At 42.8% G+C, this 19,772-nt stretch overlaps 1 pseudogene; it reads left to right on the top strand.

The window, feature by feature from the left end:
- The first annotated feature begins 8,373 nt into the window (after positions 1 to 8,373).
- Positions 8,374 to 19,772, top strand: part of LOC134312191 (uncharacterized) — a 71,462-nt pseudogene continuing 60,063 nt past the window's right edge.

Consider the following 19,772-nt stretch of genomic DNA (forward strand, 5'->3'; position numbering starts at 1 on the left):
TTCTTTAAATTGTGTCCTAATGGACCCTGTTTGTGATGTATTCATGCAGTCTGTGTTTCCAGGTGACATTAAACCTTGACCATGATCAGGACAAAACAATAAGTAAAAATTAAATAAAATACAATTATGCAATCATTGCATGTTCTCCCTATGTCTCTGTGGGTTTCCTTCGGGAGCGCCGGTTTCCTCCCACAGTCCAAAGACAGTCAGGCTATAGGTGAAGGGGTGTGTGTATGTGTTTGTGTGTGTGTATGCATGTGTGTCTGCCCTGCGATGGACTGGCGCCCTGTTTAGGGTATTACTGTGTGCCTTGTGCCCATTGAAAAGCTGAGATAGGCTCCAGCACCCCATAATGCTACCCTAATTAGATAAGCGGTTAAGAAAGTGAGTGAGTGAATTATGCAATCAGACACAACCTTCAAGCAAAAGCTCAATCACAGCAAGTTCTCTCAAGAAGTGCTCAGAAGTGTAATATTAGTCTTATTTCTTCCATTTCCATTATTACATTTTCATTTAACATGTTTGTTAGTAACCAAATATTTACACATATTTAATCATTCTGGCAACTTTATGTAGGTATCATTAGCACAAAATGCTTTAGCTGGCAGGATGTTTTGCTAGAGGCAGAATTACATGAAAATCCAGTATTAGAGACTTTGTTTACACCAATAAATGTAGAAACTGGATATTCCGCTAGCACACCAGCACCGAGATTCTGAACTCCTCGGCTCGAAACTCGGTGTTGCCACCGGTTGACTGGGCGCCATCTAGCAGGCATAATCGGCAGTGCCTGTAGCAGACACGTCTCTTCTAGGGCGGGATGACCGGACTATGTGGGTGGGGTCTTCAAACACTGTGTAAGGACCCTGACTGGCAGATAGAGAGACGCCTGTGCAGAGTGCATAGGTGAAAAGGGTTCCGCGAAGGGCTGCGTGCGGGTCGAATGTAGAAACTTATTTAGTAGTAGTAGTATTAAAAATAGTTTATAACCATTATTGAATGTAGGTAACAATAGCACATTGCTAACATGCTGGCTAATAAACCTAGCTTTCTCTTTAGCAACTGATAGAGAGTTTCAGGGGACCTTGTAATCATCTAATAATATTAATGTTGGTTGTGTTTAGTTCATAAGTAATGGAAATGAAACCCTCAAGTGTGACCTTGAGTAGAATGAAGTGGTAGAAATGAAATTTAATTTAGATGTACACAAGAACAGAACCCTCATATTGCTGCTGCTTTATTACTTTTCTGCTGTAATTATTCCACCTGCTTTCGATCGCAATCTGGATTTCTTTCAATATTCTTGTGTTTAAGCCTTTAAATGGTTCTGCTCCAGGCAAGCTACCTTCACCTGACCTGACTTTCTCTGAGATCTAAGCATGTTTGTAAGGTAAGATCTCACTGTGTCATTGTTGTGACTCCTTAAACATATTTCATCATTCTTTACACTTTTATGTAGGTATTATTAGTACAAAATGCTTGAGCTAGCAAGATGTTTGGCTAGTGGCTTATCAGACTGGCTCATGTTGGTTAGAGGCAGAATTACATGGAATTTCAGTATTAGAGCCTTTGTTTACACCAATTAATGTAGAAACTTATTTAGTGCTAGCCAAACAATTAAAAATAGTTCATAACCATTATTTAATAAAGCTTTCGATTGCAGTCTGGATTTTAAGCCTTAAAATGGTTCTGCTCCAGGCAATTCACCGTATTTGAATCAAAACTAAGCTCAGATCATCATTTAGCTTACCTGGCATGTCTTTGTCTGAGATCTAAGCATGTTTGTAAGGTTAGATCTCGCTGTTTCATTGTCGTCTGTCCTCAATGAAAATGAGCTCCTTCCACCAATCTGAATGGCCCAGGATCTCTGGACTGTCTGAAAATATGTCTCTTCAAACAACACCTACAGTAACATCCTCCTCCTACATGTTTATGCTTTATTATTGTTTTGACTTTCTATATTAGCTATGTGTTAATTAGTACTTTCCATTATTGACTTTTTCCTGTTTTGCAATTTAGTAAATAGTCCCTTTGAATAAAAGTGTCTGCTAAATTACGGAATGTAAATATTAATTATAGAATGATAGCTAATAAGTCACCTCTTTTAGTTCTTTACACTTGACCATTTTACTTTATACTGGGCACCCCTAACAAAAACGTGTTTTATTGAATTTTAAAGTGTGGTATTTTGTAAAGTTTACTTTATAATATTAACTGTAGCAGGTATAATCATTTGAACACCTAATAATGACTACTTAGTAACACCTCCTTTGGCAGTCAGACTAACCTGAGATTTATTACAAATTAGACTCACGGCCGCTCAGGTGGCGAATCAGTAAAACACGCTAGCACACCAGAGCTGGGATTTTGAATACATCGATTTCGAATACATTGTATCGAATCTCAGCTCTGCCATCCGGCTGGGCTGGGCGGCTTAATGAACAACGTTTGATTGGGTACAAGGTGGGGAGCCGGATAGGGACCTCATAACTGAGGCAGTTACGACCTCTGCTGGCTGATTGATGACGTCTGCACAGAGTGGAGGAATGATGCTGATCAGAGTGTGGCTATCTGTGCACAAGGCTGATCGCATATGAATTCGACTCGACATTCGGTGAAAAAATTTAGTCGGCTACTGCACACGTGTCAGAGGGGGCGTGTGTCAGTTCGCTCTCCTTAATCAGGGGCACCAGTAAAGAGGAAGCATAACGCAATTGCATGGGTAAAGATTGGATGCGCTAAAAATGGGGGAGAAAGGGAGAAAATGCATAAAAAGCACATTGTCAGAGCTCACATGACTTTAATTAGCATATAAATAGTGACTCTGATGCTTAAAAAAGCCAGTTTTATTCCCTTTCACTTTGTTCACAATGGCAAAGACAAGAGAGTTGTCTGAGCAGACCAGAAATGCTATTATGACCAAGCACAAGCAGTCTAAAGTGTACAAGACTATCTCCAAAGACCTTGGCATCCCAGCTTCAAATATTATCAAGAAGTTTGCTACTCATGTAACAGCCATGAACCCTCCAGGATTTAGTATAAAGAGAAAAAATGATGAGAAAACCCTACGAAGGGTGGCAAAGAAAACTTTTACAACATTCAAAGTCCTTCAGGCTGAACTGGAGACATCTGGAATGAAAGTTTTAACCTGTACCATTCGCTACATACTAAATAAAACAGGGCTCTATGGGCGAAGGCAAAGAAGTAACTCACTGTTTAACAAAAGGCATTAAAAGAGTGACTAAACCTAATACATAACAAACCATATTCCTTCTGGAAAAATGTTCTATGGACAGATGAAACCAAAGTAGAACTCTAGAGCTATTTGGTAATTAGTACCAGCGATATGGTTTTAGACGATGAAATGATGACTGTAAAGAAAAGTGCAATTTCCCTCTGGGATCAATAAAGTATTCTGATTCTGATTCTGAAGTGCATCCTATCTACAGTGAAACATGGTGAACCATCCATAATGTTGTGGGGCTGCTTTACTGCCTCTAGGACCTTAGAGGCCTTGAAAATGTTACAGTAACAATTAAATCAGAGGATTATAAAAGCATTTTAGAGCTCCTAAGGAACTCCAGGAATGTTTTAGGAAAGTTTTCTTCTGTTTACTTTTATTTGCACTGTCTTATAGAACTGTCATGAGTTGGGGTTTGTGGTGACCTCTAGAGGCCACTAGGAACTCTTTATGGACTCTTTGTTTACTTTGCCATGTGTTTGTCTTTGCCCCGCCTGCCATTGTTCTAGTTTCCCGCCAGTTTGCTCCCTGCATCACCTGTGTCCAATTTCATGTCTAATTAACCTGTATATTTAAACCTGTGTTTCTTGTTAGTCTTTGTTGAATCTTTGACATTTGTTTGGTGTGTTTGCTGAGATCCTCTGTGCTTTTGTCCTCTTTTGTTCTCTAATACTGCATCGTAAGTTTGATATCTTCTGAGCGTTTTGTCCCTTTTTGTTCTTTGTTAATGAACCTTGTTTTTGTAGTCTTCTTCTGAGATTTTGCCCCTGTTTTGTTTTGGTTAATAAAAATTTACTATTAGATAATAAGTGAATAAAACGTATTCTTTTTGACTGAGTCTCTGCACCTGGGTCTGTTATTTGTGTAGTGGTTCCAACTTAAGAGTTACCACTAGGGGGGCCTGGGTTTAATTGCACCCTTGGTCCTGACAGAAAGATTCAACCATGTCTGACCCAGCAGAGAATCCCCAGTCAGTGAGTATAAATGTATCGGACTTTGAAAAGATAATGGCTGCCTTAAACAGCTTGGGGTCCACCATGGATACCCACGGACAAGCTCTACGAGACCAACAAGAGACCTTGGCTCGCCACAACCAAATCCTGCAACAACTCACCCAGAACCTGTCTCCTATGGTTCCCTCAGATCCTCTTGCTCAACCTGACCCACCAGTAGGCCCAGCTCCGGCACCACCTTCTGCTATGGAACCCCGCCTTCCAGCACCTCAGAGGTATGGCAGAGATCTTGGTGGATGCCGAGGTTTTCTCACCCAATGCCAGTTAACTTTTGAACTCCAACCCAGCTCATATCCTACTGAGAGATCTAGGATAGCTTATGTGATCACCCTGCTCACTGACAAGGCCCGAGCGTGGGCTATTGCTATCTTGCAAAAACAAGGCCCTGAATGTACAGATTTTAAAGAATTTTCAGAGGTTATGTTAAGAACCTTTGATCAGTCCGTTTCGGACCAAGATGCAGCTAAACACCTCATGACTTTGCGTCAGGGACTAGGTTCCGTAGCAGAGTATGCTATCACCTTCCGCACCCTAGCAGCTGTGAGTGGGTGGAATGATTGTGCTCTTGCCACTGCTTTTCACCATGGGCTTGCCGACATGGTGAAAGACGGCTTGGCCTCCGCAGGTTGCCCCAGTGGTCTCGAGGCACTGATTTCCCATGCCATACGCCTCGATAACCGCATTCGGGAGCGCCGCAGGGAATTGTCTCATTTTCAGAATTCCCCTGACCTCATGGAACTGCCTAGGGGCTCCTTAACACAAGCCTCTGAGAGCCCAGAGCCCATGCAGATTGGCGGCACTCGTCTATCCGCAGCTGAGAAGGAGCGCCGGAGGAGAGAGAAGTGCTGCATCTATTGCGGTAAACCTGGTCACTTCCGCGTTTCCTGTCCCGAGCTTGTGGGAAAAGAGCAAACCCGTCCAGCCAAGGGAGGGCTGTGACGGGGGCCTTGTTTTCTCCTGATTTCCCTGGTCATGGAGTCTACCTACCTATCACCATCTCCTGGGAGGGAGTTACACACTCTTGCTGGGCTTTGGTGGATTCCGGGGCAGCAGGGAATTTTATAGATATAAGTTTAGTCCACAGGCTTAAAATCCCTCAAAAAGAACTTAGTACTCCACTTTCAGTAACTGCTCTAGATGGGCGATCGTTGGGCAATGGGACGGTAACCCTCATTACTTCTCCCCTACGCCTTCGATCCGGAGCTCATCAGGAGGAGATCTCCCTATATCTTATACACTCACCAGAGTTTGCAGTGGTCCTTGGTTTTCCTTGGCTCAGTCGGCATAATCCTCAGATTGATTGGGTGACGGGCCAGATATCTGAGTGGGGGCCTACCTGCCATGCTACATGCCTCTTTTCTAGCTCTCCACCTCCTCCTACCGAGTCTCTAGATCCTACTGAGTTATCCCAAGTTCCTGCCGAGTACCTGGACCTGAAAAAGGTTTTTAGTAGAACCCGAGCTGCTTCCCTTCCGCCTCACAGACTTTATGACTGCGCCATAGATTTACTGTCGGGTACTAGTCCTCCTCGTGGACGGTTGTTTTCCCTCTCTTTACCTGAGCACAAAGCTATGGACAATTATATTCAGGAAGCATTAGCCTCTGGTATCATCCGTCCATCTACTTCTCCTGCTGGGGCTGGTTTTTTCTTCGTCTCCAAGAAGGATGGTGGCTTACGGCCGTGTATTGATTATCGGGGCTTAAATAAGATTACTGTGCGCAATCGCTACCCTCTACCCTTAATGTCCACGGTTTTTGATATTCTTCAAGGTGCCAATATTTTTACTAAACTAGACTTGCGTAATGCTTATCACCTGGTCCGCATACGTGAAGGTGACGAATGGAAGACTGCATTCAATTCTGGTCATTACGAGTATCTGGTTATGCCTTTTGGTCTAACAAATGCCCCAGCAGTTTTTCAGGCCCTCATCAATGATGCTCTCAGGGACATGATTAACCGGTTTGTATTTGTCTACTTGGACGATATACTAATCTTTTCAAAGTCTCCACAGGACCATCGCCACCATGTGTGACAGGTTCTCCAAAGGTTACTCCAAAACCACCTTTATGTCAAGCCACAGAAGTGTGAATTCCATCTCCGAGAGACTACTTTTCTGGGATTCATCATCAGGGAGGGTCAGATACAGATGGACCCCAGTTAAACCCAGGCAGTGTGGGATTGGCCCACTCCAAGCTCCATCAAAGAGGTCCAACGCTTCTTGGGATTTGCTAATTTTTATCGGAGGTTTATCAGAGGGTTCAGTTTCGTGGCAGCACCCATTTCGGCTCTTACCAAGAAGTCCAGGCACCCCTTCAGGTGGAACCTAGAGGCAGAGGCAGCTTTCCAGGAGCTCAAGCGACGCTTTACCTCTGCACCCATCTTGGCTCTACCTGATCCTGCTAGACCCTTCATTGTTGAGGTGGATGCCTCAAATGTAGGTGTAGGAGCCATTCTTTCCCAGCGCTCCTCTGATGAAAAGTTACACCCATGCGCTTTTCTATCTCACCGTTTAAGCCCTACTGAGTCCAAATATGATGTGGGTGACCGTGAACTGCTTGCAGTTAAGAGGGCTCTGGAGGAATGGAGACAGTGGCTAGAGGGTGCTCAGCACCCATTCATTGTCTGGACTGATCACAGAAACCTGGAGTACCTGAAGCAAGCAAAACGTTTGAACCCTCGCCAAGCTCGCTGGGCCATGTTTTTTAGTCATTTTGATTTTACGCTTTCCTACCGCCCAAACTCAAAGAACACCAAGCCTGATGCCCTGTCAAGGCAGTTTTCCTCAGCTGAGCAGGAGAACGACAAAGAACCTATCATCCCGATCTCCCGAATTGTGGCTGCCATTTGCTGGGGAATCGAGACGACAGTTAAACGGGCTCAAAAACTGGAGTCTAACCCTGGAACCGGTCCAGCCGGACTTTTGTATGTTCCTCAAGGGGTACGTTCTCAGGTACTTCAGTGGGGGCACTCGTCTCATCTGACTGCCCACCCTGGATCTAAAAGAACCTTGGAATTTCTACAAAGACGTTTTTGGTGGCCAGACATGGAGAGGGATGTTAAGGCCTTTGTTGGGGCCTGCGCTATTTGCGTCCAAAGCAAAAATCTCCATCAACGCCCACAAGGGTTACTACATCCTCTTCCTATTCCAAGCCGCCCCTGGTCCCATTTGTCCATCGACTTCATCACAGGTCTTCCGGAATCTCAAGGTAACACTGTTATTTTAGTAGTGGTCGACAGGTTCTCTAAGGCCTGTCGCTTTATTTCTCTTAAGAAACTGCCTTCTGCTTTTGAAACTGCCAAACTAATCTTTGATCATGTCTTCCGAGTGTTTGGGATTCCACAGGACATTGTCTCAGACCGGGGACCACAATTCTCCTCCCATGTTTGGCGGGCATTCTGCAAACAGATTGGGGCCACGGCCAGCCTGTCCTCTGGTTTTCACCCTCAGTCCAATGGGCAGACCGAGCGGATTAATCAAGAGCTTGAATCCACTCTAAGGAGTCTGGTGATGGACTGCCCCTCTTCCTGGAGTTCTCAATTACCATGGGCGGAATATGCGCACAATACTCTCCAGTCTTCATCCACCAAGATGTCCCCTTTCCAGTGCCAGTTTGGTTTTCAGCCACCTCTCTTTCCTGAGCAAGAGGAGGACATCAGAGCACCCTCAGTCCTTCACTACATAAGGCGTTGCAGAAGGACCTGGAGAAAAGTTCGTCGGACACTGCAGCAGGTCTCCATAATCAACCAGCGGCAAACCAATCGACATCGAAGGCCAGCCTTGCAGTACCGCCCTGGCCAAAGAGTCTGGTTGTCCTCAAGGGACATTCCTTTGCGGGTGGAGTCCCGCAAACTTGCCCCCCGTTACATTGGTCCTTTTAAAGTAATCCAGAGAATCAACCCAGTCACTTACAAGCTCCAGTTGCCCCACTCCCTCAGAATACACCCCACCTTCCATGTGTCCTTGCTATGACCGGTCATTTCCTCACCGCTTGCTCCTGTGACCAAAGCTCCCCCTCCCTCCCGAATCATTGAGGGCCAACCAGCCTTCACTGTCCACCGCCTACTGAACTCCCGCCGGGTTCGCAGCAGGGTTCAGTATTTAGTTGATTGGGAGGGTTATGGTCCGGAAGAACGCTCCTGGGTGCCTGCCCGGGACATTCTGGACAAAGATCTCATCAGGGACTATCACTTCCAACATCCTGACCACCCAGGGAACGTCAGGAGACGCTCCTAAAGGAGGGAGTCCTGTCATGAGTTGGGGTTTGTGGTGACCTCTAGAGGCCACTAGGAACTCTTTATGGATTCTTTGTTTACTTTGCCATGTGTTTGTCTTAGCCCCGCCTGCCATTGTTCTAGTTTCCCGCCAGTTTGCTCCCTGCATCACCTGTGTCCAATTTCATGTCTAATTAACTTGTATATTTAAACCTGTGTTTCTTGTTAGTCTTTGTTGAATATTTGACATTTGTTTGGTGTGTTTGCTGAGATCGTCTGTGCTTTTGTCCTCTTTTGTTCTCTAATACTGCATCGTAAGTTTGATATCTTCTGAGCGTTTTGTCCCTTTTTGTTCTTTGTTAATAAACCTTGTTTTTGTAGTCTTCTTCTGAGCTTTTGCCCCTGTTTTGTTTTGGTTAATAAAAATTTACTATTAGATAATAAGTGAATAAAACGTATTCCTTTTGACTGAGTCTCTGCACCTGGGTCTGTTATTTGTGTAGTGGTTCCAACTTAAGAGTTACCACTAGGGGGGCCTGGGTTTAATTGCACCCTTGGTCCTGACAAGAACATTACACCAACATTCTTGTGTTAGTTAAACCTCACTGCTACCATAAAGTAATTTTGCTTTTCTTTTCTGGGCAGCCTAACAGCAGTTTAATTTAGGAGTTTCATTGGTCTTTTATGAAGTACATTGACTTCTAAGCTTTTCTTTGAAAGTCTTTTATTATGCCCCATCCCCCTCCTTCCTATGGTCAATATTTGCTCAAACCACCTTCGGATACAATTACATTTTTAGCTCCTCTGGTATATGTCTCAATCAGATCCACATCAGCCCACTGTTCTTGGAAAACTGTTTATACACCGATCAGCCATAACATTAAAACCACCTCCTTGTTTCTACACTCACTGTCCATTTTATCAGCTCCACTTATCATATAGAAGCACTTAGATGGACTACAGTCAGTTACTGTAGAACTACAATTTCTCTACATACTTTTTTAGCCTGCTTTCACCCTGTTCTTTAACAGTCAGGACCCCCACAGAGCAGGTATTATTTAGGTGGTGGATGATTATCAGCACTGCAGTGACAATGACATGGTGGTGGTGTGTTAGTGTTTGTTGTGCTGGTATGAGTGGATCAGACACAGCAGCACTGCTGGAGTTTTTAAATACCGTGTCCACTCACTGTCCACTCTATTAGACACTCCTACCTAGTTGGTCCACCTTGTAGATGTAAAGTCAGAGACGATCGCTCATCTATTGCTGCTGTTTGAGTTGGTCATCTTCTAGACCTTCATCAGTGGTCACAGGATGCTGCCCACTGGGCGCTTTTGGCTGGATATTTTTGGTGGGTGGACTATTCTCAGTCCAGCAGTAACAGCGCTGCTGTGTCTTATCCACTCATACCAGCACAACACACACTAACACACCACCACCATGTCAGTGTCACTGCAGTGCTGATAATGATCCACCACCTAAATAATACCTACTCTTCCAATGAAGAACAGGGTGAAAGGGGGCTATCAAAGCATGCAGAGTAACAGATGGACTACAGTCAGTAATTGTAGATCTACAAAGGTCTTCTATATGGTAAGTGGAGCTGATAAAATAGACAGTGAGTGTAGAAACAAGGAGGTGGTGTTAATGTTATGGCTGATCGGTGTAGTCACTTTACATTGAATCCATGGTTGAGCAGCAATAATGAAATGACCCAAATTCTTAACAGTCTTCAATTCCACTGTAGCCTTGGCAGTTTGCTTATGGTTGTTGTTTTGTTGAAAGGTAAACTACTGTGCTATTCCACTTTCAAACTCTTGGATTCTTAGAAAGGTTTTCTTCTAAAATTACTTTGAATTTGGTTCCGTCGATCCTGTCCATCTTGCCTTTTCTCAGACTAGTTTTTCAGGCTACACTAATAGAAAAAAAATCTGGACATGATGCTGCCATTACTATGCTTTACTGTGGGAATGGTGTCCTTAGGAGGATGAGCAGGGTTCGTAAACACATCAAATGCAGCCAAAGGTCTTTGCAGCTTTTTCAAATAAAATGTCCTAGTTCTGTGTTTTTATTACTGCTTTCCTTCCTAACCCTTTTCCATACAGCCCAGCTTTGTAAAGATTCTGGGGTATTTCTGGGGTCTTCTGAGAAGCTCAGCCTGAATCTGAACTGTGGATCTTTTATGCATGTCCACAAAGTTTTTGAGAATTACTTTCTCTTGGGCACAGTTGTGCCATATTCTTTTCCCAGTCTAGTCATATCCAATCACCCGATTGCATTACTCTTCCTCTCCACTGATGTTGACCTCTGATGTTGACTGAGGAGAGCCATGACTGACAACGACCCCTCCGACACGTGTGCAGTAGCTGACTGCATCTTTTCACCTGCATGAGGCGAGTTCATATGCGGATCAGTTTTGCACACGGAGAGACACACCATGTCCACCTTATCCTTCGTCTCTATGCAGGCACCATCAGAAGTCATAATTAGTAAGCATCAGTTATGAGGAATCCCTTCCAGCACCTTCCCTGAACAACAAGCCAATCGTTGATCATGTAGGCGCTCAGCAGCAGTAGCAGATGTCAGCTCTGGTGTGCTAGCGTATTTCACCGCTGCACCACCTAAGCACTCATTAAAATTTTTAAATAATTAGTAAATTGGTGCTATGTTAAATATTTATTATTAAACCCTTGACTGAGTAGCGGTTTTTGATGCAGTGCCGTCTGAGGGATCGAAGATCACAGGGGTTTTAGCTTAAGCTTGCTCCTTTGGCCTTTACGCACTAAAATTCCTTCTGATTCCTTGAATCATTTAATGATATTATGCACTGTAGAGGGAGAAATATGCAAATCCCTTCCAATCTTATTTTGAGGTACATTGTTTTTAAACGTTTCAGTAATTTTCTCACACATTTGTTAACAAACTGGAGATACTCTGATCATCTTTGCTCATCAGAGACTCAGCCTTTCCTGGATGCTGCTTTTGTAACAAACCATGATTACAATCACCTGTTGACATCACCTGTTTGGAATCACATCATTATTTAGTTTTTTCTAGATCTTCATCAGTGGTCACAGGACGCTGCCCACAGGGTGCTGTTGGCTGAATATTTTTGGTTGGTGGACTATTCTCAGTCCAGCACTGACAGTGAGGTGTTTAAAAACTCCAGCAGCGCTGCTGTCTTATCAACTCACACCAGCAAAACACACACTAACACACCACACCTGTTCACATCACCTGTTTGGAATCACATCATAATTTAGTTTTTCACCTCATTACTAGCCCTAAATTGCCCGTGTCCCAACTTTTGTTGGAATGTGTTGCAGGCCTGAAATGCAGGAATGGATGTTTATTAACAAATGAAATGAACTTGAGCGGACAAAACATGAAATATCTTGGGTTCAACTGTCTGCAATTAAATAAAAGTCAAAGTAAATGTAAAGAACACTGCATTCTTATTTTATTTGCATTTTCCACACTGTCCCAACTTTTTTGGAATGTGTTGCAGGCCTGAAACGCAGGAATGGATGTTTATTAATAAATGAATTGACGTTGAGCAGACAAAACATGAAATATCTCAGGTTCAAACTGTCTGCAATCAAATAAAAGTCAAAGTAAATGTAAGGAACACTGCATTTTTATTTTATTTGCATTTTCCATACTGTCCCAACTTTTTCTGATTTGGGATGGTATATAGAGAATAAAATGGAATTTGCGATTTAAATATACTGTAAATGTAATGGGAAATTAAGCGCAGAACTACTGATCTTTCGCAACCAGAAACCTTTTTTGTGTCAGGTAAAGATAAAGTAAATCTGATTCAGTCATGTAATTTCAGATAAGTGTCTAATCTAAACCTCAGTGTATGGCCGGGACTGTAAATGTCTCGTCTCTAGGTTTAAAAGGAGAACCAGATCCAGTGTGTTTACTGGGGAAATGAGCAGAGTTCAAAATGGCCTGAGCGACAGCAGTAAATTCCACCTCGTCACGCCTCCCTGCTTCCTTAGTTTGCTGGAGGAAAACCACTGACTTGTATTTGAGACACGTCCCCTTTCCAATTCCACACTGGATGGTGAAACATGAATACTGAAGGTTGCAGAACAACAGTGTTCAAGCTGAGAGTGTGAGGTCAGAGTGTGCTGTGTGTGAGAGTGTGTGTGTGTGAGGAGTGAATGTCATTAGTTGATGTAATGAGTTCCTGCTGTGTGTTGATCTTTTGGGGTGCAATTTTAGGGGACAGACAGGGTGCAGGATTTGCTGTGTGTGTTTATGCCTGCAGTAGTGTGCCAACCATATGTCACCATTCTGTGGCCACATCTGTCACTGTCGCTCTCCCAGACAGACAGTGTGTGTGTTAGTGTGCTTACATGTATTCATTTATTACCCTCACTTACATCTTCTTCATGGTCAGGGTTGTAGTGGGTTTCACCCTAGAAACTTGAGTCCAAGGCAGGAATACACCCTGGACAAAGTGCCAATAGGGACAGTGGTAGTCTAGTGGGTGGAGATTTGGGCTATCAATTGAAAGGTAAAGACTTTGAATCCCTGCTTTGCCATGCTGCTACTGTTGGGCCCTTGAGCAAGGCCCCTAAGACCCTGCACTCTGACCCCAGCTTCCAAAACAAGCTAGGATATGCGAAAAAACAAGTTATACTGTACTGTACACCTGTATACACTGATCAGCCATAACATTAAAACCATCTCCTGGTTTCTACACTCACTGTCCATTTTATCACCTCCACTTAGAAGCACCACCATATAGAAGCACTTTGTTGTTCAACAATTACTGACTGTAGTCCATCTATTTCTCTACATACTTTTTTTGCCTGCTTTCTCCCTGTTTTTCAATGGTCAGGACCCCCACAGGACCACCACAGAGCAGGTATTTTTTAGGTGGTGGATCATTCTCAGCACTGCAGTGACACTGACATGGTGGTGGTGTGTTAGTGTGTGTTGTGCTGGTATGAGTGGATCAGACGCAGCAGCGCTGATGGAGTTTTTAAATACCGTGTCCACTCACTGTCCACTCTATTAGACACTCCTACCTAGTTGGTTCATCTTGTAGATGTAAAGTCAGAGACGATCGCTCATCTATTGCTGCTGTTTGAGTTGGTCCTCTTCTAGATCTTCATCAGTGGTCACAGGACACTGCCCACTGGGTGCTGTTGGCTGGATATTTTTGGTTGGTGGACTATTCTCAGTCCAGCAGGGACAGTGATGTGTTTAAAAACTCCATTAGTGCTGTTGTGTCATAATTCCTGCTCTGTGGTGGTCCTTTAGGGGCCCTGACCATTAAAGAACAGGGTGAAAGCAGGCTATAAAGATATGTAGAAAAACAGATGGACTACAGTCAGTAATTGTAGAACTACAAAGTGCTTCTATATGGTAAGTGGAGCTGATAAAATGGACAGTGAGTGTAGAAACAGGGAGGTGGCTTTAATGTTTTAATATATATATATATATATATATATATATATATATATATTTATATATATTAATAATTTATAATATTATTTTACTACTTATGCAGTACTCTGTGTGTGTGTTTGCATGCGTTAAAACGAGAGTGTTATGGTGAGTGGTACACCAGTGCTATCGTTCATATCGGCGTCTCTCTCTGTCACCTGTTCATTTGTACGCCTCTGACAGTTCTCATTATTGCTTTGGCAGTAGCTCAGCTTGTAATGCCAATGCAGCATTTGAGTGAAATTGGAGCTGGGTAGTATATGTGTGTGTGTGTAGGGGGGGGGTGTGACTGGATGCCACATCATCACAAAGACAATCACAGTGGACAAAACAAACAAACAAACAAACATGACAGGAAATGTGATTGTGTTGATCTGCATAGAATGTGCTGTGTGAGTATGACATTGTACAGTGCATGATGTCTGCTCTAACACAGCAGTTGGAGAGTCAATTAACTAACGAGGATGTAATTAAGGAAAACTCATTAGTAGATTTGATGCCGAGCTGACTGTCTGCTGCCACGGCGGTCTAAATAATGCAGTTTGGGATTTACAAGTGATGAAAAAATGTCAGAACTGAGTTTGTAACACAATGTTCACTGATGTTATGTGATGTTTAAACTGTGTGTTGTCTTATTATATTAATAAATGACAATTATATGACATTTTATGATTACACACAGTTGAAGGAATAGTCAAGCTTTTACCAAAGACTATAATTTTGATTTCCCTGAGCTATAAAAATAGTAGACAACATATGAGGGATGGGAACAATGCTAGGAACAATGCATCGGAAGGTGACTATGTAGAAAAGTCATGTCATTTGGTTTTTGAAATTCTTAATAAATAGAGTTTTAAAAAGTGTGGAAACTTTTTGAAGAACACTCGTATATTACATAAACTTAGGAAATGTTTAGGAACACTAGCTGAATTATGTCAGTTCTAGCTTGAAGTTGCTAATGCTTTAAAAGGCACCTACTAAGTGAGCATGTGATGACATTATGCCACATGTTTATTATTAATTCATCAGCTTCATCCTGGTCAGGGTCGTGGTGGGTGCAATTCACTGGGTGAAAGGTAGAAAACACACTTGACAGGTCACCAGTACATCACAGGGCAAACACACACTCAACTCAAACTCAAACGTAGCTTTATTGGCGTGACAAAATATGGACATTGGTATTGCCAAAGCTTAGTTACATATTTAGAGAAAAAAACACAATAAAAATGATAGTAATATAAAACAGAAAATATACAATATGTTAAAAATACAGATATACATATCAAAATGTAAGAAAAATAGTGCAAATGGTAATAACATCTTAAGAAATAAAAATTAACAGTGACGAACTAAATTTAGGCAGTAATAAGAACAAAAGTGTGTGTGTGTGTGTTTGTGTGAGACATGGTCACCCACTGTCCCTCACCTGGTGGCAGGTGTGTGTGTAGAGGGCTGCTAGTGTGCAGCTCTCTCTGTGCTTCCGCAGTAGGTGGTGCAGTTTGTCGGGGTCCGGGAGAATATTAATAATGGTGTTAAATTTGTGGATGAACTGGGTAAGAATGTTGTGGTAATAGGTACACTGGGTGAGGAAGTGCAGTTCCGTGTCTACTGTACTGAGAGTGCAGTGCTGGCACAGCCTCTCCTCTCAGGGCAGCCAGGGCCGAGTGTGTCACCCCATCTCCACGGCCAGGTCGTGTGCGCTCAGTCTGTACCTCGTCAAGGTGTTTCTTAATTTAGGGTCAGATACTGTGCTCAGATAATCTGCTGCACTGTAGTGTCTGTTTAGGGCCAAATAGCACTGCATTTTCAGTTTCCCAATAATTTAGATATTTTATTTTGAGTCTTTGTGTATTTTGGTTCATTCTGATTGGGTTTGCAGTTTTCTCCTGTTACTAAATCTTTGTTGTGTCAGTGTGTGTTAGTGGTGTATCCGTGTGTGTAGGTGTGTGTTAGTAATTTATCGGTGCAGTGACTCAGGACCAGTTGGATGATGGGATTGGTGTCTTTGCTCAGCTCTTGGTGTTTCAAAGCTTTATAATGATAATATTGGGGGGTCGCTCTCTTTTAGATGTTTCCAGAATTTAATTGCTTTTTTTTGTATGTTTATAATAAGTGAAAATCGGTCTGCCCTGCACACATTGTTCGTTGTGTGTCTGTGCACTTTTAGGATGTTTTTACAGACCCTGTGCAGGGTCTCTAAAGAGTTCACTAGAAAATGTGTCATGAGAAAATGGGACACACACACACCTAGGACAACCATGTAACTTTGTATCACCAATTAACCTGGCTGCATGTTTTTGGACTGTGGGAGGAAACAGGATCTCTCGGAGGAAACCCACACAGACACGGGGAGAACATGCAAACTCTGCATAGAAAAGACCTGAACCGCCCCACTTGGGAATCAGATCCAGGATTTTCTTGCTGTGAGGCGACAGTGCTACCCACCGTACCACTCCACATGTTTATTATTCCATCTTTTTGTGATGGCACAGTGTTAAGAAACTGAATAGCTATGCATTACAATTCATAGGTTTCATTCTGTGTGCTGTAGTTTGTTGATACATAACAGTATGGTATGCTTGGGGATAGAGGCTGTCAGTTGTTTTGATCTGGGGTTGCAACAGGGTTTTTATTCTTTGCTTGACTATCGGTCTTGGAGCTCATTTGCTGGTGTTCTGGAGTCACCCCAAAGTCACACCACAAATAATATGCATTGCACCATGTGCCTCATAGAGACCAAAAGTAAATCCACATCAGTTACGACATCTAGTCTGCATTCTGTATGCCCTGCTGGCAAACAGAATGGAATTTCTTATTTAGTGTTTAATTATTCATTAAATAAAATTAAGGACGGCGCAAGCTATTACTACAAAACAGTTTACTAGCAAATGTCTCATGAGACAATGGGACACAGAACAAAGAACATTATGATTTATTCTGTGGCTGTAACTTAAATGTCACTTAATTATCACTTAGTGCACTTCAAAGTAAAAAGGAAACCATTTGGGATTTCGGAGGATATTTATGTGACAGATGTTTACATGGCTTGGAAGTATCGAGCTAAACCTTGTTAAAACAAGATTTAATTGCGAATACTCAAACAATTGTGAAACATTAAAGCGTTGTAACAGGCCCACCTGCTGTGGAGATCAATGGAAATACGGTTACAAAATCATGGAGGCGCAGATGATTGAAGTGTTGCTTCCTCTTGATAGTCACTGGTGCCTCATTGAGCGTGGATTCGCTACAAGTGGAAGTATTTATCACACTTTCTTCCTCACAGAGTTGATGGCTCATCTGTTGACAACTGCTCTCTATTTGGATCATAATGGCAGGCTTGAACTGGCTTGTTTTTATGTTGCCGCAGATGCCGGCACTTTTTATTCTTTTCTAGGAACTGGTGGCACTTTTTGGCCATCATGATAGAAGTGCTCAAGATAAGCGGCTGCCCTTTTTGGAGTGAGTCTACCAGGCTGGATGTATACATTTTTGGCATTTGGCAGACGCTTTTATCCAAAGCGACTTACAGTACTGTGCCACTATACGGTCTTAGCAATTGAGGGTTAAGGGCCTTGCTCAAGGGCCCAAAAGTGACAACCTGGCAGTGGTGGGGCTTGAACCAGTAACCTTTTGATTATTAGTCCAGTACCCTAACCACTAGGCTACAACTGTTTACAACTGGGTTGGATCTACACTGGCTTTACTGGCACTTGCTAGGTTGCCCTTTTTTGACAAACAGTTCTCATTTCTACTCTATCCCTGTTCTATCCACTTTCTCTGTTGCATGCTGCAGATGTGTTGTGTCCATTATTTGTTACTTTCTTCACTTTGTTTCTATTATTTTGTCCACCTCTTTTATTTTCCCTTGACTTCTTTTGTTTGTGGATTTTTAGCCATAGTATTGTTCTACTCAGTTAAGCACTCTGCAAATTGTGTTCAATTTTAATTCTTGCAGGTACGGGGGTTGACCTGGTGCCTCACTGGTGAAGCGCGACTCGCCTAGTTACAAGCTTATAATATAATTTTCAGCATAGCGTTAAAGTAATCAGTGTTTGTTTTGCTCTGTCAATTCAAAATCAAAGGCTAATTTATTATTAGAACACATTTACATGCTAAATGTTCAAAGTAATTACCACCTGAAAGCTATTTTATGGTTATTTAATCACTTTGTAATGACAAATGTTGAGATTATCTGGCTTTTATGCTTTACTTTTATGAGCATATGAACTTTGGTAGCATGGCGACATGTGTCATTGGTGTGGTGGGATGCCGTTTCTTTATTGCTGTCCCTAGCTTGTTCTGGGTTTAATTTCTTTACTTTAATTACAACCTGAAAACTATTTTATTCCTAAATAATAATAATAATCCTAATATTGTGTTGGTCCCCCTTTTGCGTCCAAAACAGCCCTGACCCGTCGAGGCATGGACTCCACTAGACCCCTGAAGTTGTGCTGTGGCATCTTGCACATATGTTAGCAGCAGATCCTTTAACTCCTGTAAGTTGCGAGGTGGGGCCTCCATGGATCGGACTTGTTTGTCCAGCACATCCCACAGATGCTCGATTGGATTGAGAACATTGCCCAAAGCATCACACTGCCTCTGCTGGCTTGCCTTCTTCTAGTAGTGCATCCTGGTGCCTTGTATTCCCTAGGTACACACACCAGCCCACCTTCTTCCATTGCTCTGTGGTCCAGTTCCGATGCTCATGTGCCCTTTGTTGGTGCTTTTGGCGGTGGACAGGGGTCAGCATGGGCACCCTGACAGGTCTGCGGCTATGCAGCCTCATACACAACAAACTGTGATGCACTCTTTCTATCAGAACCAGCAATAACTTCTTCAGCAATTTGAGCAACAGTAGTTCGTCTGTTGGATCGGACCACACGAGCCAGCCTTCGCTCCCCATGTGAATCAATGAGCCGTGGCTGCCCATGACCCTGTCGCCGGTTTAACACTGTTCCTTCCTTGGACATTTTTCCTGCTTCTAACACATCAACTTCAAGGATAAAATGTTCACTGCTGCCTAATATATCCCACCCACTAACAGGTGCCGTGATGAAGAGATAATCAGTGTTATCCACTTCACGTGTCAATGGTCATAATGTTATGCCTGGTACAAGATTGGTTTTACACATGACTCATGTGACTGGTGGGGATTAAAACACTTGATAAATGGGTAATTTCATTTCCGTAAACATGACTTTACAGCTTTGCTTTGGTGCTTTCATGATTAGTCTCGCATGTGCTTAGGGCTTGTGAGCATATGAACTTTGAGTAGTATGGTGACATCTGTCATTGAGGGGACAGTGGACTGTAACGTCATGCTGATATAAGCATGATTGCAGCTTATGATATCATTGTGTATTGAGCACAGCAATATAAATAAAACTTATTATTGTTATTAATTATTAGTGTAGAAGTACTGGGGGTGCCGATATACTAGGATGAAGGCTGGGTGTAACTCATCCCAGCTGTCGTGAGCAGATGATTTGTCCCTGTCTCATCTGTCCTGGCCGCATGCAGCCCTTATTGATTATGATTAAGCTTTTATCCTTTCTGCTTATTATTAATATTGATTGAAGAACAAAGAACAGAGGGCAGCCCACAGAGGAGTCCAAACAACAGCGTGAGAGCGTAAGTGTGTGTGAATGTGAGAGCAACGACAACATGATAAAATGCAGATGGAGAAATATGAGTAAGTAGTGGGTTGTAAGATATTGAAGTGATTGTTTAGTACAGTAAGCACTACTCATCAAATCTGTTGTTTAACAAATCACTGTCTCTGAGACATGTCTGTATGTGTTTCATGCCTGTTGTGCGGGTGTGTGTCTGTGTGTGTGCC

The sequence above is a fragment of the Trichomycterus rosablanca genome, chromosome 1 (genome assembly GCF_030014385.1).
Source record: "Trichomycterus rosablanca isolate fTriRos1 chromosome 1, fTriRos1.hap1, whole genome shotgun sequence".
Classification (NCBI taxonomy): domain Eukaryota; kingdom Metazoa; phylum Chordata; class Actinopteri; order Siluriformes; family Trichomycteridae; genus Trichomycterus; species Trichomycterus rosablanca.